The 25995-nt window shown below is 38.4% G+C and overlaps 1 long non-coding RNA gene across 4 annotated transcripts in view; it reads left to right on the top strand.

Annotated features, from left to right (window-relative positions):
* The window catches only part of LOC145512171 (uncharacterized), a 104675-nt gene extending 81464 nt beyond the window's left edge, over positions 1–23211 (top strand). For 2 of the 4 annotated variants that reach the window (XR_014058365.1, XR_014058355.1), the window contains 3 exons: positions 6930–7072; positions 19148–19348; positions 23130–23211. This is a non-coding gene — a long non-coding RNA (uncharacterized LOC145512171). Of the gene's footprint in view, positions 1–6929; positions 7907–19147; positions 19349–23129 lie in introns of those variants that run through there. The other 2 variants (XR_014058363.1, XR_014058361.1) reach the window with 1 other exon arrangement.
* The last annotated feature ends 2784 nt before the right edge of the window (positions 23212–25995 follow it).

Below are 25995 nucleotides of genomic sequence, written 5' to 3'. Positions count from 1 at the left end.
ACTGGAAAAACAATAGCCTTGACTAGACAGACCTTTGTTGGCAAAGTAATGTCTCTGCTTTTTAATATGCTGTCTAGGTTGGTCATAACTTTTCTTCCAAGGAGTAAGCATCTTTTTATTATTAACATAGAAAGTGTTATAGAAAGTTTTGTCTTAAATATCATCATCATCATTATTTTCCTTGTTATTATTTTTTTGTGCTGTGTTTTTACCTTGCTATAGTCTTAGATAATATATTATAGTGTTCCCAACTTCTGAGACATGACTCTATCATGAAGGAGGTGACTGTTTAGAGAAGATGGCACACAATAATACAGAATTCCAGGACAAGGTACTGTAAGAGTGACTGGGAAGAGATATTTTAGAGAGGAACAAAGGTACATTTCCTAGACAACCTCTATGTAAGACACACCGCACCTATCACAAACTAATGAGTCTTTATACTATGTAAGATTTTAACATACAAGCATAAAAATCAACTCTATATCTAAACAAGCATACACATTTTTAGTTCATTATCAATAGCTTTAATTCTGTATTTAGTATGTGAAATCTTTAATGGTTCATAATTCAGCATTTCACATGTAACAGAATGAAATCTGTATCTCATTCTGAGTAAAGGTCTAGAACTAAGAAAATAAGAGATAACAATGCCAGCTGATTTCTAAGCAATTCAACAATCAGCACTATTAATAAAATTGTCCTATACATTCCAGAGAGTGGTTTCTTATAATGTGATATAGGGTCTGGTCTCCATAGAAAGAAATAATAAAAATAAGAGTGAACATTTATTCAAAGTTTGTCATGTGCAGGCTTTATACTCTGAGCTTTGCATGTAATTCTTGTTGAAAGTTCTCTGTCTGGGCCGTGGTCTTTCTTCTTTTTTTTGCAACTGATTGTTAATAGGAGGTTATGGGCTTCCCCAGTGGCTCATCCACTGCAATACAGGAGATTCAGAAGATGCAGTTTCAATCCTTGTGCTGGGAAGACCCCTTGGAGGAAGAAATGGCAACTCACTCCAGTATCCTTGCCAACAAAATTTCATGGACAGAGGAACCTGGCAGGCTACAGTCAATGGGGCTGCAGCATTGGACAGGACTGAGCAACTGAGCGTGTACGTGGTAGATTATATTGCTATTCACAGAGCTTTATTTCCCCACCCCTATCTTGGAACAAGTATTCTCACTCTGTTCACTCATGTTGGGCTCAGCCCTGTGGTGTGCTTTGGCCAAAGAATATGAGTGACGCAGCACACACATCCCAGCAGAAGGCTTAGTGTCACCATGCGATGCTCCTGTCACTCTCGGTCTTTCCCTCCGCCATGAGAATGGGAGGACCAGATCAGGGGTACTCCCTTTGCTAGAATTGCAGAAAGAGGAGACCCCACAGCCTGGCACCGGCCTGCAGCTTAGAGCAGTATCGACTGTTCTTCACCCTCATGTAACACGAGCAAAAAATAAACAACTATAGTTGAAATCCCTGGGACATAGGAATTGTTCATTAGCACTGTTGCCTAAATTAGGTTGAAATGTTTCCCTTCCCTGAGCAGATTATTCAGAACCAAATCGTGTCTCTGGGGTGCACGTCTTTGCACAATGGCGCTGAGTTGCAGCAACTTCTTGTATTCTTTTCCCCAGCAACCAGAAAGGAAGTGATCAACCCATAGACCAGTGCAGACCCTCTCGCACACCCAGAATAAAAAAAAAAAATTTACAACTCAGTACAAAGAAGACAACTCAGTTTTAAGAATGAGCAAGAAAACTGAACAGAAATAGCACAAAAGAAGGTATACAAACAGTTAATAACCACAGGATGAATGTTCAAACCATCAGTAGTCAGAAAACTGCAAAGTAATAGTGCAATGAGATACAATCGGAAACCTATGTAAGCAACTGAAAAAGAAAAAAAAAACAACTTACACTCCCCAAAAGTGGCAAAGATGCAAAATAATTACAACTCTCATACGTTCCTGGTGGGACTGCAAATTGTTAATCTCTTTGACAGTTTCATAGAAAGTCAAACATAAAGTTACTATATCACTCAGAAATTTTACTCCTATGCATTCATCTAAAATAATTGAAACTACATATCTGCAAAGATGTACAGAAGTATTCATATAAGCTGTACTCATAATAGTGACAAGCTGCAAACAACCCAAATGCCCATCAGCTGGTGAATTGCTAAATGACTTGTGTTACATTCATACGGTGGGATATAACTCAGCAATAGATAAAAACAAAGGACTGATAGATACACAAGAGCTGTATCTCGAAAACTGCTGAATAAAAAGACAAACAACTACTTATTGTGGGGTTCCTTTTATACACGCTTCTAGAATAGGCAGAACTTGCATTTAGTAACAGAAAGCAGATCGCTTATTTTCTGGGACTGGAGATGGGCCTCCTGACTACAAGGAGGCAAAAAAAAAAAAATCTCCTTGGGATAATGGATACAGTCTCGGTTGTAGTGGCAGTTACACATATTCATAGATTTGTCCATAGGTACTTTTAATTGTGTATAAATTATACTACAAAAATTAACTTAAATATAAAATAACAATTTATAAGAATAGTGGAATACCTAAAGTTGAAATAGCCGTAACTAACTCCTAAATGTTTATTGTGTACCATTGCCAGGATGAATCTGGTTCATGATGAAACTTTCCCATGATGAAACTGGTTCAGCCCTTATCACTTAGAAACGTATCCAAGCTTCTTATCACTTACATATGTTTCTAAGTGAACATGTCTGATTCTACATCCTCTTTCACCTTCTGATTTCACCTTGTTCTTTTGACATTAACTAGACCTTCCATGGGTTTCTCTGGTGGCTCAGACGGTAAAGAATCCACGTGCAATGCGGGAGACTTGGGTTTGATCCCTGAGTTGGGAAGATCCCCTGGAGGAGGGCATGGCAAACCACTCCAGTATTCTTGCCTGGAGAATCCCCATGGACAGAGGAGACCGGGGTGCTACAGTCCACGGCGTCACAAAGAGTTGGACTGAAGAACTGAGCAACTAAGCATAGCACAGCAGAGACCTTTCATAGATAGTCCCTAGAGTGAAATTCTATTACAGTAATTGGTGAAGATTAAGGAATTCTCATGAAGACCCTACTGGCCAAGTCAACCCTTGTAATCAATACAGTAACCAGCATGACAGCCTCCTGGTGTCTAGTACTTCTTACTACCTTCTTGATACTAACTCCCCCCTTTTCATTCAATTACCAGTCTCCTCCTATCCATTCTGACAGTCTGTGAGGTGCAAATCAAGTGTGACATCAAGGAAAAGTTTTAATATAAAAAAAAAGTCAGACTTCCACTCTAACTCATATCCAATTTATAAATTATATATAAATCATTTTTAAAATGCTTATACATTTTCTACTTTGATAGAAGTGCTTTGTGCCAAGTGACAAATCAATGAGTTCTCATATATTACTTGTTTTCTAGCTGACATTTTAAAATTATAATTACTATACTAAAAAATGTAAGCAATAAATTCTAAAATAGATTTCTAAGTAGATCTCAAATATAGGTTTATAAAGCAACCACTAAGTAAAATAGAACTTGAATTCTTACTGAAACATATAGAAATAGACTTTTCATAAGGACTGCAATTTAAAATCCCAGATGATTATATATTTATACAAGATATTTATGAAGACAACCAAGAGAAATGAGGCATTATTTTCGTGAGCAGCAACATTATTCTTGTTTTTTGACACAGAAACACCTACTTAGTGATAAAAACATTTTCAACCACAGGAAGTATCTTTGCTATTTTATCCATCTCTCTACTGAAAACTATTGGTTTCTCATTATGGACTGGAAGAGAATCTATTGTTTTGGAGGAAAGGAAGTTATCAATGTTGGTTAGTAGAGAAGAATGTGGAAGTCAGTGAAAACAAAACAATGACTATAGGTTACAAAGATCTTGTCTGCACACATTCTCAGTCACTTCAGTTTTGTCTGACTCTTTGTGACCTCGTGGACTGTAGTCCCCCAGTCTCCTTTTTCCATGGGATATTTCCTGCAAGAATACTGGAATGGGTTGTCATGCCCTTCTTCAGAGGATCTTCCAGACCCAGGGATCAAACTCATATCTCCTGCGTATCCTGAACTTCAGGCATATTCTTTACCACTGAGTCACCAGAAACCTCCTACAAAGACCTTATGCTAAGTTGCTTCAATCGTGCTCGACTATTAGGAAGAGGCAAATTCATAAGCAGAGTCTATGTGAAGACATTTTCTGACTATAAATATGAAAAGAAACAAAATTCCAGTTGGTGTTGGAAAAGTCGAATAGAAGGACTAACTCAGACTTAACTCCTTATGTTGCCCTCTCTGTAGCCATGGCAAGAGGAAACCCTTTCCTTTCTTAAAAAAATGTCAAGTCATGTAACTATTCATTAGAGGTGAAGTCAGAAGGTACTTGTGGTTTGGGTAGCTCCATGTAGGGGAAGGTGGGATGTTTAGTGAAGTGTGGAAGGGATTTATACTATGTTAAAATAAAAGGGGGCTGAAGCAATGAAGGGAAATAATATAAGTAAATTGAATTAATTTAGGTGTGCATATGAAAGAGAGATTGCAATTATTGTTGACCTGTTGTTCTCCATCTCAGACACGCAGATGACACCACACTTATGGCAGAAAGCAAAGAAGAACTAAAGAGCTTCTTGATGAAAGTGAAAGAGGAGAGTGAAAAAGTTGGCTTAAAGCTCAACATTCAGAAAACTAAGATCATGGCATCTGGTCCCATCACTTCACGGCAAATAGATGGGGAAGCAGTGTAAACAGTGGCTGACTTTATTTTGGGGGGCTCCAAAATCACTGCAGATAATGACAGTAGCCATGAAATTAAAAGACACTTGCTTCTTGCAAGAAAAGCTATGACCAACCTAGACACCATATTAAAAAGCAGAAATATTACTTTACCAACAAAGGTCTGTCTAGTCAAAGCTATGGTTTTTCCAGTAGTCATGTAGGGAAGTAACAGTTGGACTATAAAGAAAGCTGAGCACCAAAGAATTGATGCTTTTGTACTGTGGTGTTGGAGAAGACTCTTGAGAGTCCCCTGGACTGCAAGGAGATCCAACCAGGCCACCCTAATGGAAATCAGTCCTGAATATTCACTGGAAAGAATGATGCTGAAGCTGAAACTCCAGTATTTTGGCCACCTGATAAGAAGAACCAACTCATTTGAAAAGACCCTGATGCTGGGAAAGATTGAAGGTGGGAGGAAAAGGGGACAACAGAGGATGAGATGGTTGGATGGCATCACTGACGCGATGGACATGAGTTTCAGTAAGCTCCAGGAGTTGGTGATGGACAGGGAGGGCTAGTGTGCTTCAGTCCATGGGGTCGCAAAGAGTCGGACACAACTGAGTGACTGAACTGAACTGAACTGATTCAAATACTAAATTGTGTAGCTGGATATTCACTGTAGTGCTTTAAATAGTGGCCACGCAAAAGGTATGTCCATGCAGAACCACAGAATATGACTTATTTGAGTTCATTGTCCCTACAAATGGAATTAAGGTAAGAACCTAAAGACAAGATCATTGTGGATTAGAATTTGTCATAAATCCAATGACAAGTATACATATGAGACAGAAAGAAGACACACAGAGAGACGCAAAGGAAAGGGCCATGGGATGGTGGTGGCAGAGACTGCAGTAATGCAACTACAAGCCAGGAAACAGGAGGGACTGCTGACAGGCCCAGAAGCTGGGAAGGAGACATGGACTAGAAGCTCCCTTGAAGCCTCTGGAAGGATCCTAGCCATTTGATAATTTTGATTTCACACTTCTGGGCTTCAGAACTATGACAGCACAGATTTTGTTATTTTAAGCCACTGTATCTGTGATAATTTATTACTAAGATACTAACACATTCATTTTATCATTCCTCTCCCACTGCATCCACCCCTTGAGGGTTGTGAGAACTACAGAAGATTCATGTTGTTGTTATTTTATAGCCGCTCAGTAGTGCCTGACTCTTTGTGACCCCATGGACTGCAGCTTGCTAGGCTTCCCTGTCCTTCACTATCTCCCAGCATTTGCTCGAACTCATGTTCATTGAGTCAGTGATACCATCCAATCATCTCATCCTCTGTTGGCCACTTCTCCTGCCCTCAATCTTTCCCAACATCAAGGTTTTTTTCTAATGAGTCGGCTTTTTGTGTCGGGTGGCCAAAGTATTGAAGCTGCAACTTCAGCATCAGTCCTTCCTGATCAGTCCTACCCTGAATATTCAAGGTGGATTTCCTTCAGTATTGACTGGTTTGATCTCCTTGCTGTCAAAGGGACTCTCAAAGTCTTCTCCAGTACCATGATTCAAAAGCTTCAATTCTTTGGCTAGCATTTGGTCAGAGCCTAAAGATAAGATCCTCTTGATAAATCTTAGTTACCATGGTACATTGAATAGTGGCGACCCCAAAGATACGTCCATTCAAAACCACAGAGTATGACCTTTCCTGAAATAAGTTTTTTGTTTTTTTTGCGGATAGAACTAAGATAATGATCTTGAAATGAAGTCCTCCAGGATGAGAGTTTGTCTCAAATCCAATGACAAACATACTTATAAGTAATTAGCCCCCAACTAAAATAAATAAATTTATAAAAAAAAAAAAAAAAAAAGGTCAACATGGTAAAAAAAAAAAAAAAGAGAGATAGAAAAAGAGAAGATGCATAAGACATACAGAAAGACACAGAGGGAAAGATCATGTGGTGGTCATTCTTAGTGGTGGAGAAAGGCTGGTGTCATTCCTATTATTTCCATTTCTTATAATTAGTCTAGTCAATGTATCTTAAATAGAAACATCAATTTGTGTGAGAAATATTAATGATAGATATCATAGAGGTTAAGGAACTCATTGGAGCCCTCAAATGTATTTGCAATGCTTATTTTGGAACTTTCCCATTAACAGGTGATGAAGTTGTGATTCCAGGAGCTGAAGTGAAGTTGTCAGTCGAAGCCTGTAGCAGCATGGATATGACCAGCACAACCTATTAGACTGACAACGGCCACTGTGTCTTCCACTTCCCTGAAAACTTTCAATGTCTCTACAAGGTCTCTCAATGACTCTTTTAATCCTACCTCTAATAAGGTTTTTAGTTATGGTGAAACACAGAATGAAAACTCTAGATAAAAACTCTAACCTACATTTTAAAAAAAGAAACCTGCATTAAAAAGCAGAGACACCACTTGGTCAACAAAAGTCTGTAGATCAAAGCTGTGGTATTACCAGGAGTCACAGACAGATGTGAGAGTTGGAGCATAAAAGAAGGCTGAGCACCGACGAATTGATACTTTGAATCGTGGTGCTGGAGAAGACTCTTGAGAGTTCCTTGGACTGCAGAGAGATCAAAACAGTCAATTCTAAAGGAAATCAACCCTGAATATTCATTGGAAGGACTGATGCTGAAGCGGAAGCTCCCATGCTTTGACTGCCTGATGCAAAGAGCCTATTCATTGGAAAAGACCCTGATACTGAGAAAGACTGAGGGCAAAAGAAGGGGGTGGGAGAGAATGAGATGGTTAGGTAGCATCACTGACTCAATGGACATGAATTTGAGCAAACTCCAGGAGAGAGTGAAGAACAGGGGAGCCTGGCATTCTGCAGTCTGTGGGGTCAAAAAGAGTCGGACAAGATGTAGTGAGTTTACAACTACATATTTTATATGCAAATTCATGAAAACAAAGAGGATAAAAATCACATTTTCTCCCTCACTGCCTCTAAGGGTATGTATGGGTAAAGTTAATGTAAAATGTTTTGAACAGATATGTCTATCACAGAAGAAATGAATGAGAATAAGAAGGAATAGTACATGATTGATGAAATAATGAACTTATAAACAGAGAAAAATTATCACCTCTAACTGTCAATAAATGCAGAAAATTTTACAGATAATTGATAATTTATTTTATAAAACTTTCTCTTGCAAACACAATGCGGTTAATATGATGACAACTCTCTAGCTTGATATACAGCATATTATAATTTTGAAAGCAATGTTATTATAAAAAATTCATTTACTGGTAATAGTCAAATAAATTTTCAAAGGAAAAACAAATAAGTATTAAAAATATTTCCACAAGGCCTTGCTCCTCTAATGGAAATGCTAAATACAATAACAAGAAAGGTTTGCTAATTAAAAGCCATTTTTAAACTTTCAATTTCACTGTTTCCTCTGTTTAATTCAGAAGGAAGGGAAAACAGAGAAAATTTTTTAAAGGAGGAACTTTAAAAAGATACTACAGTTAAGAGATGCTACTGCTGATTTATTTGATGTTCAATTATTAATTTCTATTTTTGTTTCATAGGGAAACTGGGTTGCATAAGCATAAATGTATATAATTTTAAACTGCATTTTAAGGTACTATTTTATTTGCTTGTTGTGTTTAATTGAAGCAGATGTAGCTTACATTACAAAATGGTGATTAAACTTTCTACAGAGTTAGTAAAGGGATGAAAAATAACCCTAGGCTTCATATTCACCTTTGAAAAAAAAATCTTTAATTTATGGACACAATGGGGGAAGGACAGAGTGGGACAAATGGAGAAAGCAACCACTGACATATCTACACAACTACGTGAAAAATATATAGCTGGTGAGAAGTTGCTATATGAAAGAGGGAGCCCAGTTTGGTGCCCTGTGATGATCCTAAAGGGGCGGGATAGGGGAATGGGAGGGAAGCTCAAGAGGGAGGTGATATATGGCTGATTTCTGTTGGACAGAATCCAACACAGCATTGCAAAGCAATTTTCCTCCAATTAAAAAATAAATAAAAATTTTAAAAGTAAAAAGTCTACATTTCAGTAACTCACAGTACTTCAGCTTTTCTTTTTCATCTTAGTTGAGAATTCAGGTCCTTCTCAGTGGAGAGCATTATGAAAGAACTGAACATGATATGAAGAGCAGTTGGTGATCAGTTGGGCTAAGTTCTTGTATTGATTTTGTGACTAGCTTAAGTCATTTCTTGGAGAAGAAAATGGCAACCCACTGCAGTATTCTTGCCTGGAAAATCCCGTGGATGGAGGAGGAGCATGGTAGGCTACCGTCCATAGGGTTGCAAAGAATTGAACATGACTGAACAACTTCACTTTCAGTTTCTTTTTCATTTTAAGTCATTCCTTACAGAAATCAGGGCTCAAACAAATTATTTATGTATTGGAAATAATACCCATTCTATCTATTTCATGCCTAGATAAGGAAATGGAAACCCACTCCAGTATTCTTGCCTGGGAAATCCCATGGACAGAGGAGCCTAGAGAGCTATATATAGTCCATGGGGTCACAAAGAGTCAAACATGACTTAGAGACTAAAGGCAGCATCCATTTCATAGATGTATTTTAAAATAAATTGGGGTATAAATATAAATGATGGTACTTTGCAAATTTATATATGACATAGCGACATGAGGTAATAATAATACTAGTCTTGCTAAAATGAAGAAATGCATTTATGAGTCAGGGTTCAATCAGGAAAATGGAAGGCATCCTAAGTATTTTAAGAGCATGATTTAAAACAAAGTATTAGGGAGTTAAGGCTTATTGAAGGCTAATAGGGCAAAGGCCAGGAAAGCTACCAGTAGCCTTCAGCAGACCAGTGGGTACTGAAGTCAGAAGAAGCTACTGGCTCAGATCTCAGATGCCTGGAAAGACAGAACATGTTTTATGCAAGGCTGTCTGAAATCTCCTAACCAACACTCTCTTCTACTCTAAGCTCACCTGGTGACTAGCTTCTGCCTCGGTAGCAATGATGGCTTCTGCATTGCATTCATGAGATTGCCAGAAAGTGACTCTCATTGGCTGAATCTAACCCAGAACCCCCTGCCAAGGATTCTGGGAAACCCAATTCCTCCACACTTGAGAGCGAAGAATGGATACAGGGAAATGGTGTTATGAACAATGAACAATATGACATAAAACTAGTAAACTGAATGATGAGTTAATGAAAGTTGTTTGTTTAGTACATATTTTTAGACAAAGAAGGATCCATGGGAGCTCTCTCCCTTCAAAGGACACTCTACAAGGAGAAACTATGCTAATTTTGCTTAAGATTAATTCTATCTTCTGAGTCTGTATGTCTAATGTATTATATTACCATCTCTTTCATTCAAGTGTGATTGGCTCTATTGATAAATATTACTGGAAATAACACCCTTTAGCAGAACATTGCACCAAAATGGAGAATGAAGAGCTTGCTAAGAGTTTTAAGCATCTTTGTAAAATTCTAGTAAATCAGGCATGTTTACTGAAATCTGGACCCATAGTTTCTTATTGCTACCAGTCATAAAGGCATCTGTGAGTTTATCGGGAGTTTTGGACCATTTGATGCTATGATATGAGCTACAGACTTAGGAGGATAATTGACTGTAAACTTAGACTGTCTCAGGATGTACAGTATAGTATTAAGAGGACAGACTAGAAAGCTAGACCACCTTAAATTTCAAAAACATACTAATAGTGTGGCATTAAGATGGTTACTTGGAAGGAAAGTTATGACCAACCTAGACAGCATATTAAAAAGCAGAGACATTACTTTGTCAACAAAGGTCCATTTAGTAAAGGCTATTGTTTTTCCAGTACTCATGTATGGATGTGAGAGTTGGACTATAAAGAAAGCTGAGCAGGGATGAATTGATGCTTTTGACCTGTGGTGTTGGAGAAGACTCTTGAGAGTCCCTTGGACAGCAAAGAGATCCAGCCAGTCAATCCTAAAGGAAATCAGTCCTGAATATTCATTGGAAGGACTGAAACTGAAACTCTAATAATTTGGCCACCTGATGCGAAGAGCTGACTCATTTGAAAAGACGCTGATGCTGGGAAAGATTGAAGGTGGGAGGAGAAGGGGACGACAGAGGATGAGACGGCTGGATGGCATCACTGACTCAATGGACATGAGTTTGAGTAAACTCTGGCAGTTGGTGATGGACAGGGAAACCTGGCGTGCTGCAGTCCATGGGGTCGCAAAGAGTCGGACACAACTGAACTGAACTGAACTGAAGTGTGGCATTAGCCAAATTTCTTGACATTTGTGTGCTTAAATTTTCCCATCCATGAACTGGAATGAAAACATTACCTAATTCATGTGATGTTTGTGGGAATTAAACAGTTGAATAAATGTTGAGCCCTTAGAATACAGTTTTAGTTATTTGTGGAGCAGGCTGTCTTTTTGTAGTTATTATGTTTAAGAGGACATTCTAGGGACAATAGTTACTGTTTATGAAACTTGTTATCATCATAATATGGCATGATAAAATTCAATCCAATTTGAATTTATCTTGTGCCTACTCTGTCGGTTACCATACTAAGTTTTTGCGTATTATCTCATTCATTATTACACCCTTTTATGCCTTCCCCACTTATTTCTTTCTTTCTTCTGTTTTCACTAGAGTATGATGGCTAAGAAACACATGTTCTGGAGCCAGACTCCTGTGTTTACACCTACTAGCTGTAACCCTGTATAAGTTACTTAGCCTCTCTGTGTTTCAGCTCCTTCATTTCTATCATGGAGACATAAACACCATTAGTAGCACTCCCCTCACCTTGAAGGTTAAATATAAAATTCTAAGAAGACGTGCACACGGTTAGCACTCAGAGAGTGTTAGCGGCTATTATTACTGCCTCCAAAATAATCCATATGTCATAGACTTATCAACACATTTATAATTCCCAGCAATTAAAAGCAGTTGGCTCAGATTTCTCTATAGCAGTTGCCTATTGACCAATGTGTACTTGTACCCAAAAGCATTCCTGCTTTCCTGGAATTTTGCAAAGGTTTGTTCTAAAAAGTTTACAAAACAACAACAAAAAATTAACACATCCGATTACACATACATATATATTTATCTTTTCTACCAGTCTGAATATTTTCGTGAAACTTACAAGACTCTTTTCTAGTGTTTATAGTCTTGGTACTACTTCTGCCAAATACAACTGAGAATATATGAAGTCTTTTTGTTTGTTTTGCTTCCCTTAAACCTCTGTCTACATGAATGTGCTTCCCACACCTTCAAACACACACACACACAAACTTATAAAATGCAATGTACCTAGGAATGATTTAGATGTTTCCATGTATTGTAGGGAGTGCTATTTCAAGTCTCCAAGCAATATTTAAATGAGCCCAGAGAGTTCTATGAATAATTTCCTGGATTCCTTTCTTTATGGATGACTGTAACCAAACACCTTGCTGCGGCCCTAAATTCTATTTTCTCAGCTTTAGTTGTTTAATTAAGCATTAAGTTGTTTATAGCCAGGAAGTCCCAACACTAGAGAGGCTTCTTTTTCAATCTGTCTGTTGAAAATAACCACTGGATCCAATCCAACAATAATAATAAAAAAACCCACTACTCAAACTAATTAAAGTTATTTTGTAATGAGGATTCTAATGCCTTGAACTTGAAGGTTTTTTTTTAGCCACATGTATTGTGTACTGACGCTAAAATTATTACAAAGGCATAATTTGATGTATAGATTTTTTTGGCTAAAGAAAAGAATGGAAGAAAAGTATAACATACCATCACTTCATGTTGTGGTTCTTGACAAGCACTTTTCTATTTTGCAGATAACTAACTAATTCTCTTGAGCATTGCAATGATGCCTAACATGCTTCTGAATAGCTGGGCTCACTACATTCACTGTAGCTTTATTTATACTAATTCACATGGTTGAAAAACAGAAATTTCCAAAATTTGTATAATTTAGCTAATGGCTGTAGAAATATATCTTATTGAAAAAATTCCCCCTGAATATAAGATAATACTAAATATACAGTGTATCAAGTAAGTCAATCAATCATCACAACAGAATGTCATGAAACTGTCACACACCCATGGTCAATGAATGTCCCTGATTAACTGCTTCAATTCTTAAAAGAGAAAAACCAGTCCCTTCTGCTATTATGTAAATTTGCTAGCAGACTCTTCATAGAGGATTCTTGGGAATCCCAGCACATGAGAAATACGCTCAAATAGTAGAGTATTTTCAGAAATAAAACTTACTCTATTCCAGTCATAACGTTCTACTCTCTTTCCTGGTAAACACACTGGAGTTTCCATACCTGGTCACTCCCTATGGGATGATGTTGTCTTTCTCTGCTCTTGATTTGCCTGGTTGAACTCATAAAGTCATACTAATATGTGGGCATACATATAGCCTCTACAGTTTTTCCTCCCAACATTTACTGTAATCATGAATTTATTGGGTTATTGTTTGTTTCTATTACTTAACTATTAAGACTATGATGACCTGACAACAAGGACTGGTCTGTCCTCACCTCCTGGAACCAGCTTAGTTCCTGTCATTCATAAGGTCAGGGCACACTTTCAGAAGAGCACTTTGGGTCAGGTAGGGAGATAACAAGTGAATAAAACAGACACAGAAACAATTCTCATGAATCTTAGTCATAGGGTCTAGTGCTGGAAACATATTAAGAAATCAAATGTACATAAAAGACATATGTATTTGTTGTTGTTCAGCCACTCAGTCATGTCTGAGTCTTAGCAACCCCATGGACTGCAGTATGCCAGGCTTCCCTGTCATTCACCATCTCCCAGAGTTCTCTCGAAAAACTCATGCCCACTGAGTTGATGATGCCATCCAACCATCTCATCCTCTGTCACACCCTTCTCCTCCTGCTGTCAGTCTTTCCCAGCATCAGGATCTTTTCTAATGAGTCGAATCTTTGCATCAGGTGGCCAAAGTTTTGGAGTGTCAGCTTCAGCATCAGTCCTTCCAATGTATATGCAGAGTTGATTTCCTTTAGCATTGACTGTTTTGATCTCCTTACTGTCCAAGGGACTCTCAACCTTGAATTTCTGTTTTTAATAATTGATTTGATTCTCCAGTGAGGATTTTTTTCCTGGCTTGTAGATAGCCACCTTCTTACTGGGTCATCAATTTGCAGAGAAAAAGAAAGCAAAAGGAAGAGAATGAAATAGAGAGGAAGAAATCTCTGATGTCTCTTCTTGTATGGGGATGAATTCTATTATGGAGAGCTCCACCCTCTTGACCTCATCTAAACTTATTTACCTTGTAAAGATTATTTCTAAATACCACAGCATTGGGGAGATAAGGCTTCAACACAGGAATTTTGATGGGAACTGTTCAATCCATAGCAGGTATACAAGCACATTTAGATTAGATGGCAAAAAGATTCATTTGTGGATTATTGTGAATTGTTATCAACATAAAACAATGAAGTAACATGATTTAACGTGAATGCACTTTATAATTTTGAAAGATCACCATGGTGAGGAATCTATCAAGGGCATAAATCTGAAAATAGGGAGGCAGTTAAGAAGTACTAGCAGTAGTTCAAGTGGCCAAGACTGGAAACCAGATACTCAGGTTATGATTATTTGCTGTTGTTCATTCCCTAAGTCGTGTCCAAATCTGTGATCCCGTGAACTGCAGCATGCCAGGCTTCTCTGTTCTTCACTATCTCCCTGAGTTTGCTCAAGTTCATGTTCACTGAATCAGTGATGTTATCTAACCATCTCACCCTCTCCCGCCCCCTTCTCCTTTTGCTTTCAATCTTTCCCAGCATCAGGATATTTTCCAATGAATCAACTCTTCTTGGAGATATCAAGGGAAGAGGTTACAACTGAGGTGGCAAGGAAAATAGATTTAGCTCTCTGTCAAAGATAAAAATAATGGGCTCTGGCATTTGACTAGATGTTCAGATGATTGTACAAAAGGGATCAAAGTTAAGTCCCAGCTTTCAGGATCTTTTACCTTGAAAGAAGTGGCGTTATTGAGATGAGGAGATAAAAACAAGTTTTTAGGGCCATATTTGCAAATTCAGTTTAACATGTAGAATACATTGTGCCACTGACACATATAGAGGAATCAAGGAAGAAGTTGGTGGTGTAAGAATTGACTTTAGAGGAAAAGTTGGCACTGGAGATGCAAATTTTTGGATCGCTAAATTAAAATATCTTTTAAGGGCATGGAAATCTACACATCATTCTAAGGAGACACATAGAAAAAAGAAGAGAATTGCAAAATTGAGATAAGAGAAAGTCTGAAATCTAAAGTTAAGAGGAAGAATGGGGCAGAGACAATGAGAGTGCTTAGGTCTCAGCAGGAAGTAATGAAGTGAGACATCACAGAGGTCAAATGAAGAGGCTGCTTAAGAGGAAGGGAGAGGCCAACTTGGATGTGCCTCAAAGACTGAGAGTGACCAACGTGGAGGATGTGGAGAACAGGCCTCTGTGCACTGGGGCTTAATCAAAGTTTCAGAGACAGGGTTTTAGGTGAAGTAGAAAACACCACTTTGCCAGGCAAAGGGGAACACAGCTGACTCACGTCCCTCAAAACTGTGTATCCCAACCCAGGGGGATTAGGTGAGGAGTTTTAGAGCTATGGTTAGAGGGTTAGAGGGTGGGGTTGCTGATAAGGATTAGGGTGTGTTCAGTTCAGTTCCTCTTTGCTACCTTGTGGACTGCAGCACGCTAGGCCTCCTTGTCCATCACCAGCTCCCAGAGTTGCCCAAACTCATGTCCATCGAGTTGGTGATGCCATCCAACCATCTCATCCTCTGTTGTCCCCTTCTCCTCCCATCTTCAATCTTCCCTAGCATCAGAGTATTTTCCTATGAGTCAGTTCTTCACCGATATACCACTTATCTGGCCTCAGGTGGCCACCTGATGAGCTTCTTGAGGTTATCAATCCGTGACCTTCTTTAACAAGAAGAATGCTCACATCTTCAATTTGTTGCTCGTTTTAGTTTTATTGATGTTCAGTCACTCAGTCATGTCCATCTCTTTGAGAACCCATGGACTGCAACATGCCAGGCTAATCTGTCCGTCACCATCCCCTGGAGCTTGCTGAAGCTCAGGTCTATCAAGTCGGTAATGCCATCCAACCATCGTATCCTTTGTCATCCCCTTCTCCTCCTTCCTTCAATCTTTCCCAGCATTAGGGTCTTTTTCAGTAAGTCAGCTTTTTACATCAGGTGGCCAGAGAATTGGAGCTTCAGCTTCAGCATCAGTCCTTCCAATGAATATTCTGAATTGATTTCCTTTAGGATGGACTGGTTTGATCTCCTTGCAGTCCAAGGGACTCTCAAGAGTCTTCTCCAATTCCACAGTTCAAAGTATCAACTCTTTGGTGCTCAGCCTGCTTTATGGTCCAACCCTACACACCCTTACATGGCCACTGGAAAAAAAACATAACTTTGACTAGAAGGACCTTTGTTGGTAAAGTAATGTCTCTGCTTTTTAATACGCTGCCTAGGTTTGTCATAGCTTTTCTACCAAGGAGCAAGCATCTTTTCATTTCATGGCTGCAGTCACCATCTGCAGTGATTTTGGAGCCCAGGAATGTAAATTCTGTCACTGTTTCCATTGCTTCCCCACCTATATTGCATGAAGAGATGGGACCGGAAGCCATGATCTATCTTCATTTTTTGAATACTGAGTTTAAAGTCAGCTTTTTCATTCTCCTCTTTCACCTTCATTAAGAGGTTCTTTAGTCTCTCTTCGGTTTCTGCCATAATGGTGATGTCATGTGCATATCTGAAGTTATTGATATCTCTCCTAGCATTCTTAATTCCAGCTTGTGATTCATCTAGCCCAGCATTTCTCATGATGTACTCTGCATAGAAGTTAAATAAGCAGGGTGACAGTATACAGCCTTGAGGTACTCCTTTCCCTATTTGGAACCAGTCTGTTGTTCCACGTCCAATTCTAACTGTTGCTTTCTCAGGAGGCAGGTAAGGTCATCTGGTACTCCCACTTCCTAAAGAATTTCCCACAGTTTGCTACGATCCACACAATCAAAGGATTTAGCATAGTCAATGAAGCAGAAATAGATATTTTTCTGGAATTCTCTTGCTTTTTCTATGATCTAGCAAATGTTGGGAATTTGATTTCTGGCTCCTCTGACTCTCTGGTTCCTCTTCCTTGTCTAAATCCAGCTGGCACATCTAGAAGTTCTTGGTTCATAAACTGCTGAAGCCTAGCTTAGAGGATTTTGAGCATGACTTTGCTAGCATGTGAAATGAGTGCAATTGTGCAGTAGTTTGAGCATTCTTTGGCATTGCCCTTCTTTGGGATTGAAATGAAAATTGGCCTTTTCCAGTCTTGTGGCCACCACTGAGTTTCCCAAATTTGCTGACATACCGAGTGCAGCCCTTTTACAGCATCATTTTAGGATTTGAAATCACTCAGCTGAAATTCCATCACCTTCCACTAGCCTTGTTCATAGTGATGCTTCCTAAGGCCCACTTGACTTCACATGCCAGGATGTTTGGCTCTAGGTGAGTGATCACACCATCATGGTTATCCAGGTCATGAAGATCTTTTTTGTATAGTTCTGTGTACTCTTGCCACCTCTTCTTAATATCTTCTGCTTCTGTTAGGTCCATACCATTTCCTTTATTGTGCCCATCTTTGCATGAAATGTTCCCTTGGTATCTCTAATTTTCTTGAAGAGATCTCTAGTCTTTCCCATTCTATTGTTTTCCTCTATTTCTTTGCACTGTTTACTGAGAAAGTCTTTCTTATCTCGTTTTGCTAATCTTTGAAGCTCTACATTCAGTTGGGGATATCTTTCATTTTTTCCTTTGTTTTCACTTGTCTTCTCTCCTCAGATATTTGAAAGGCTTCCTCAGATAACCATTTTCCCTTTTGCAGCTCTTTCTTGGGGATGGTTTTGATCACTGCCTCATGTCTATTGTTACATACCTCCATTGATAGATCTTTAGGCACTCTCTCTATCAGATTAAATCCCTGGAGCCTATTTGTCATTTCCGTTCATGTCAGACCTGAATGGCCTAGCAGTTTTCCCTGGTTTCTTTAACTCTGAATTTTGCAACTAGGAGTTCATGATCTGAGGTACGTTCAGCTCCCAGTCTTGTTTTTACTGACTTGTAGAAGTGTCTGCTAGTGAAAGTAAAGTCTGATGCCATAAAGAACAGTATTGCATAGGAATCTGGAATGTTAGGTCCATGAATCAAGGTAAACTGCAAGGGGTCAAACAGGAGTTGGCAAGAGTGAACATCAACACTTTAGGAATCAGTGAACTAAAATGGGCTGGAATGGGCAAATTTAATTCAGATGACCATTATATCTGCTACTGTGGACAAGAATCTCTTAGAAGAAATGGAGTAGCCTTCACCAAAGAGTCTGAAATGCAGTACTTGGGTGCAGTTTTGAAAATGACAGAATGATCTCAGTTTGTTTCCAAGGTGAAACATTAAATATCACTACAATACTGTAAAGTTAAAAAACAGATAAATAAACTAATTTAAAATTAAAAAAAATATATCACAGTAATCCAATTCTATGCCCCAACCACTAATGCCATAGAAGCTGAAGTCGAACAGTTCTATGAAGACCAACAAGACCTTCTATAATTAACATTAAAAAAAAAATGACCTTTTCATCATAGGGGACTGGAATGGAAAAGTAGGAAGTCAAGAGATACCTGGAGTAACAAGCAAGTTCGGCCTTGGAATACAGAATGAAGCAGGGCAAAGGCTAATAGAGTTTTGCCAAGAGAATGCACTGGTCATAGCAAACACCCTCTTCCAACAACACAAGAGATGACTCTACACATGGACATTACAGATGGCCAATACCAAAATCATTAAATATATTGTGCATATTCCTTGAGGCAGTATCAGGAAACTGCCCCAAAGTAGTATTTTTTTTATTGACTGTTTATCCCTTGTCTCTGCACCTCCTCCCTTCCCCAATCAACATCTGTTTGAACTCATGCTTTAAAACTCAGTTAAAGTCAAGAAATGTGGGTCACAGAAAGGTTTTCATCCTCAGGATCCCTGTAGGGTCCTACTCAGTTTCATGAAGAAGACCAGAAAATATTCATTTAACAGCATAAATTCAGTGGTGTCCTTGACAAGAGCAGTTTCATTGCAACAATGGAAGCAGACTCCAATCTGAATTACCTAAGACAGATATAATGCAGTCCTTAAGTTTAGATCTGAGTTAAATAGAATAAATTAAGATCTGTGAACCACAGATCTATGCCTAAATTTTGTCAGGAAATTCATTATCAGATAAAAGGAGGACTTGATAGTGCAAGTCTGATTGGCAAAAAAAAAATATCCATGAGAAAACTAAATAGATTATATCCTTCTAACCTTTTTTTTCTTTTTCTTTTTTAATAGAAGAGTGAAGAGCTCATGTCCTCTGTCTAGTTGCCATGTGAATCTAGAGATCTGGATGATTATGCTGTGCTGATGTTTAAAGGAGATGCTTAGAGCATGTTTACAAAGCTTTCATTCCTTCCCTGGGAACAGACCCATAAAACAGCACTAACTTTTTCCTATGCAAATGAGCATGTAGGTCTTTCTCCATCACCTGCAAGGGTAAGTTTTATATCAATCCTGACAACATACAGTTCTTTTCTTTCTATGACATAGTTGTATAAGTGTATTTCCACCTTGAGGGGTAGAAAGAAAGATAAACAGGTTGCTGACATTTATTCCTGTTATTGTCTTGCCCTGCACATTAATATAAAAGGAAAATATGATTAACAGATCTTTGCTGACATGCTTGTTGCACAGGGCAGGAATTACTGTACCACAGACTCTCACTGTAACCGTGGAGTACCTGACCTGCTGCCATTTGCATTCATTAAGCAATTGTCTTTCTTAGTAAGGGGGGCGGGTAAGGGGTGACACAATAGTTGTGTCAGGATAATGTCAATTACTCAGAATCCCACTGGAACACTGCTTCAGAGTCATTCGGATGGTCCATTAAGATAGTTGGTAATTTTTATGTATTCCAAGAGGTGTCATGATTTACTGTTAGTACTTTGTTTACTTTCTAAAGAAACTATGACCCCAACATAATTTCCTTAGGGCAGGGAAAATCTGGGTGAAATGTACTAGTTAATTGCTATTATTTAAAGTCTCTCTGATTTTTGTTGCACAAGTGGTACTTTCCTAGCCCCCAAGATTGAGTTGTATTAAAAAACAAAAACAAAAAGCACTGAAATAAGTGCTAGAAAGGATGAGAGAGGTAGGAATGGAGGAAAGAAAGAAAGGAGGGAAAATCGTCCTCGAATTCCTTTTTAACATCTGACAGCAAGTCCGTTCCTAAAAATTTAGCAGATTTTGGTTTCCTGTCACCTTCTGTGACCTATTAGAGAGCTTAATGTCCAACAGTCAGTTCTTTCACCTGATAAAGTATTTGCATTTTATATGTCAAACAAAATGCCGCGTGTGCTAAGTTGCCTCAGTTGTGTCTGACTCTGAGACTCTATGGACTGTAGCCCACCAGGCTCCTTAGTCCATGGGATTCTCCAGGTAAGAATATTGGAGTGGGTTGAAGTACTCTCCTACAAGGGAAAAACAAAATAGAATGTTATTAATGTTCACCCAGAAATGTTATTCGTAATATTATTAGAGTAACATTAGAGTATAATATTATTTGAATAATAGTTTGTAGATGCTTACAGCCTATGTGAAAATAAGGCTACTAACTATGCTGGCTTTGCCTAAGCTTCCGTCTGTGTCAAATTCAGCAAAGATGTTAAATAGATTTGCCTAAAAGATGTATGAATTGAAACTGCAGGAGCTTCTGCATTTAGTGAATCAGTACTTCTGTTGACTGTAAGACTTTATTCAAAGTCAAACTTTTGCAAAAAAAACCAACAAAAACAATAGCAGTCTAGTGAAGTCATGCCTTTTCATAGTGTGAAGCATTATTAGTAATATTGCTGCTTCAATTTTTATTAATATACTAGGTAATATATTACAGAATTGGTTTTGGGGTAGGAGCTATCATTGGTCTAGAGGCAAGTGGCTAGATAAATTAAAGGAGACAAAATTCATCAACCATGATGTGTTCAGTCTTTTATAATGAAAAATGATCAAGCCTTCCTGGAATTAAATAATTTCAATTGTGTTTTTCTCCCCCAAAAGCAACTACTTCTGCTTGAGGGCCCTGCCAGTAGGAAACAAGCATTCTGCTAAGTGGGCACACTGCAGAAGAATAATCGTTTTCGGAATATTATCCTGCTTCTGACTTCTGACTCTCTGTTTATTTGTAGTTGTTAGTCATTAAGTCCTGTTTTACTCTTTGTGATTTTATGGACTTTAGCTCACTAGGCTCCTCTGTCCATGGGATTCTCCAAGCAAGGATACTGGAGTGGGTTTCCATTTCCTTCTTCAAGTGATCTTCCTGACCCACGAATTGAACCTGCATCTCCTGCTTTGGCAAGCAGATTCTTTACCACTGACCCAGCAGAAAAGCCCTACTCCCTGTTAATATATCATTAAAAAAAAAAAAAAAAAAACGCCAAAAAAACCAGCTATAGCTTACTTGTTGATGTTATGTTACTTAGTCAGGACTGACGACATCTGAGATGGTGTTAGAATTTTTTTTTTTTTATTTCAATAAGAATAAGTTCTCAAACATGTTTTGTTACTTTCTAAAACCACACTTTTTGACTTTTATGACTTCAGTCAGAAATTTCTGAATTCTTAAATATACCGTGTTTGTTCATACTCAGGTCAGTTCAGTTCAGCCGCTCAGTCATGTCCGACTCTTTGCAGCCCCATGGACTGCAGAACACCAGGCCTCCCTGTCCATCACCAACTCCCAGAGTTTACTCAAACTCATGTCCATTGAGTCAGTGATGCCACCCAACCATCTCATCCTCTGTCATCCCCTTCTCCTCCTGACTTCAATCTTTCCCTGCATCAGGGTCTTTTCAAATGAGTCAGCTCTTCACATCAAGTGGCCAGCGTATTGGAGTTTCAGCTTCAGCATCAGTCCTTCCAATGAATATTCAAGACTGATTTCCTCTAGGATGTTCATTCTCACATTTTGTATATACTTATACTTTACTGAGACAATAGAGAAGTAACAGTGGCTGTTGATACAGAGTTCATCTTGGGCAGATCTTGTATCACTAGAAAGTAATATTTTTATGACAGAAGGCCAAAATGAGTTTCTCTTCAAGATGGTCAAATCATGTTATATAGGATTATCATTCATAGAATATATGATTAATGTCCTGATAGTAAACAAAGTTGAAATAGAAGTTAATTTTACTAAATTATTGATGTGGTGATATACATCTAAATTTCCACCCTTAACCATTTACAGTTAGTTGATAAACAAGACTGCTTTCTGTATATTTCTTTTTATTTATTTATTTTTTAATATTTTTATTCAGAAATTGATCTTAGAATGAAGATCAGGTCATTATAACTGAATCATGATCAGTGAAAGCTTCCAAAGGGAAGTAATTATAAGCTAATATGTGAAATATGAAAAATCATCCAACTTTGGGAAGTATACCTGGGATGAAAATCCCATGGGGGATCAAACGTATGGCATATGTGGTCGTGAATTTTGTGTGTCAGTTTGACCAGGACATTGTTCACAGATATTTGATCAAATACAAGTCTATAGATATCTCTAAGAAAATATTTTTTCAGAAGACATTAACATTTAAATTAGTAGACTTTAAGTAAAGGGCTTCCCTGGTGACTCAGATGGTGAAGAATCTGCCTGCAACGTAAGAAACCTGGGTTCGATCCCTGGGTCAGGAAGATCCCCTGGCGAAGGGAATGGTCACCCACTCACGTATTCTTGCCTGGAGTATCCCATGGACAGAGGAGCCTGACTGGCTAGAGTCCGTGGGGTTGCAAAGAATCAGACAGGACTGAGTGACTAGTGCTTTCACTTTTTCACTTTAAATAAAGCATATTTCCCTCCATAATGTAGATGGGCTTCATTCAATCAGTTGAAGGTCTTAGGAGAAAAAGACTGAGGTTCCCAAAGAATGAGGAATTCTGCCTCTAGACTGCCTTTGACTTCTTCTTTTTCTTTTTTTTTTTTTTCAATTGAAAAAATTGAAGTTGATTTGCCATGTTTTGTTAGTTTCAGGTATACACCAAAGTGATTCAGTTATACATATATAGTAATGTGTATCTATTAATTCTATAAACTCTTAATTTATCTCTCCCCCATTTCCTCTTTGGTAACTATAAGTTTTTCTGTTTATGCGTATAGTTCTGTTTTGTTAATAAATTCACTTGTATCATTTTTTTTAAGATTGTACATATATAACTGATAGCATATGATATTTGTTTTTCTCTGTCTGACTTACTTCACTTACTATCACATTTCCAGGTCCAGCCATGCTGCTACAAATGGTATTATTTCATTCTTTTCAATGGATGAATAGTGTTCCATTAAAATACTAATGGATATATGTGTGTGTGTGTGTGTATTTTATAGACATATATGCATACATACCACATTTCTTTTAATGACTGCCTTTAGACTGCCTTTGCACTCAAGTTTCAGCACCAACTTTCCCCCAGGCTTATAGCCAGCTGACCTGCTCTGTGTATGTTGGCCTTGTGAGATCCCATGAATGCATTGCATGTACCAGTTCTCTTTTTCTCTTTCTCCATATATACACAAACTTACATGAAATTTATTGGTTTTGTTTCTCTCTAGAGCCCTGACTAATACAGTACGATCTCTTCATTCAAAGAACTCACAATCTATCAGAAATATAAACATAAATGTGCATATACACTCAAACTCTTTGTCTCTTTTCCTCCCACTCCCTCTTCCAATATCAGATATATTAGTGGCACGGATGCTTATGTATTATAAAATATAAAGTCACAAAGACCGTGAATCTAAGAGAGAATATCCTTTCTGATGTAGACTAAGGCACATGGGGGTAATTGCAGTACATATGCTCTCCCTCCCTTCTCACTCCCAACTCCTTGGGCAAAACTTACTGTAAGAAAGATTACCACAGACTGTATTATGCGAAGGATATATTTGTTTGATACATCGACTTGATGTGTCCCAATTTCCTGCAGAAAATCCTAAAAGATGATGCTGTGAAAGTGCTGCACTCAGTATGCCAGCAAATTTGGAAAACTCAGCAGTGGTCACAGGACTGGAAAAAGTCAGTTTTCATTCCAATCTCAAAGAAAGGCAATGCAAAAGAATGTTCAAACTACAGCACAATTGCACTCATCTCACACGCCAGCAAAGTAATGCTCAAAATTCTCCAAGTGAGGATTCAACAGTACATGAACTGACAAATTCCAGATGTTCAAGCTGGTTTTAGAAAAGGCAGAAGAACCAGAGACCAAATGTCCAACATTCTTTGGATGACAGAAAAAGCACGAGAGTTCCAGAAAAACATCTATGTCTGCTTTATTCACTACACCAAAGCCTTTGACTATGTGGATCCAGAGAAAATGTAGAAAATTCTTAAAGAGATGGGAATACCCGACCAACTTACCTACCTCTTGAGAAACCTGTATGCAGGTCAAGAAGTAACAGTTAGAGCCAGATAAGGAATAATGGTTCCAAATATGATTCCAAATTGGGAAAGGAGTACATTAAGGCTATATATTGTCACCCTGCTTATTTAACTTATATGCAGAGTACATCATGAGAAATGTTGCACTGGATGAAGCACAAGCTGGAATCAAGATTGCTGGAGAAATATCAATAACCTCAGATATGCAGATGACACCACTCTTATGGCAAAAAGTGAAGAATACTAAACAGCCTTTTGATGGAAGTGAAAGAGGAGAGTGAAAAAACTGGCTTAAAACTCAACATTCAAAAAACTAAGATCATGGCATCTGGTCCCATCACTTCATGGCAAATAGATGAGGAAACAATGGAAACAGTAAGAGACTTTATTTTCCTGAGCTCCAAAATCACTGCAGATAGTGACTACAACCATGAAATTAAAAGATGCCTGCCTCTTGATAGAAAAGCTATGACAAACTAGACAGCATATTAAAAAGCAGAGACATTATTTTGCTAACAAAGGATCATCTACTCAAAGCTATGTTTTTTCCAGTAGTCATATATGGATGTGAGAGTTGGACTATAAATAAAGCTTAGCGCAGAAGAATGGATGCTTTTGAAGTGTGCTGTTGGACAAGATTCTTCAGAGTCCCTTGGACTGCAAGGAGATCAAACCAGTCAATCCTAAAGGAAATCAGTCCTGAATATTCATTGGAAAGACTGATGCTGAAGCTGAAGCTCCAATATTTTGGCCACCTGATTCGAAGAGCTGACTCTTTGGAAAAGACCCTGATGCTGGGAAAGATTGAAGTCAGGAGGAGAAGGGGACGGCAGAGGATGAGATGGCTGGATGGCATCACTGACTCGATGGACAGGACTTTGAGCAAGCTCCAGGTGTTGGCGATGGACAGGGAGGCCTGGTGTGCTACAGTCCATGGGGTCACAAAGAGTTGGACATGACTGAGTGACTGAACTGAACTAAATTGAACTGATCATTTTCAAAAAGATCTGTGTGGTCTTCCTTGTTTGCTTAGATTGTAAAAAATCCTCCTGCAATGCAGTAGACCTGGATTTGATCCCTGGGTTGGGAAGATCCGCTGGAGGAGGGCATGGCAACCCACTCCAGTATTCTTGCCTGGAGAATGGAGTCCCTGGGATCGGAAAGCATGAGATATGAGTGACAAAGCAGAGCACGGCACAGTGTATTCCCTAAACGTTCCTTTTTAAAAAATGTACCCCATTGATGCAAAAATCATTGCAAATAGTGTGAGGGAGGTTCTTACATTCAAAAATATTCGCACATTAGCTTCTAGTTGTAGAGTCAGGTGTATATAGAACTAACTGCAAGACTGTGATATAATAATAGATATTATTGTAAAGAAAAGACAGCTATCCTGAAGAAAACCTGATTCACAACCACATTCTACCAATCAAGTGATTTTCAATTTAACAAAACTTATATTCTTTTTCATGGAGTTTGGAAAACTCTCTGCTCCTGCAGCAAAAGATGACTGGGAATACACTTGGGTACCTTTCAGCTCCTGGATTCTATTTCCCACCTTTATTTTTCTAAGGAGAAATAAAAGATTCCTAACATAGAAGAAACAGCCTTCCTCTAACCTCTGTCCCCAGAGGTTTTTTGAGAAAAAAACAGTGGTTATGTTGAATGATCTGACAGAATAAGAGGAAATTTTGCAACATGACA

This window comes from Giraffa tippelskirchi, chromosome 7 (genome assembly GCF_054371585.1).
Source record: "Giraffa tippelskirchi isolate mGirTip1 chromosome 7, T2T-mGirTip1v1.2.pri, whole genome shotgun sequence".
Classification (NCBI taxonomy): domain Eukaryota; kingdom Metazoa; phylum Chordata; class Mammalia; order Artiodactyla; family Giraffidae; genus Giraffa; species Giraffa tippelskirchi.
The sequence above is the reverse complement of the archived record's forward strand: the minus strand, read 5'-3'. Positions and strand labels throughout refer to the sequence as shown.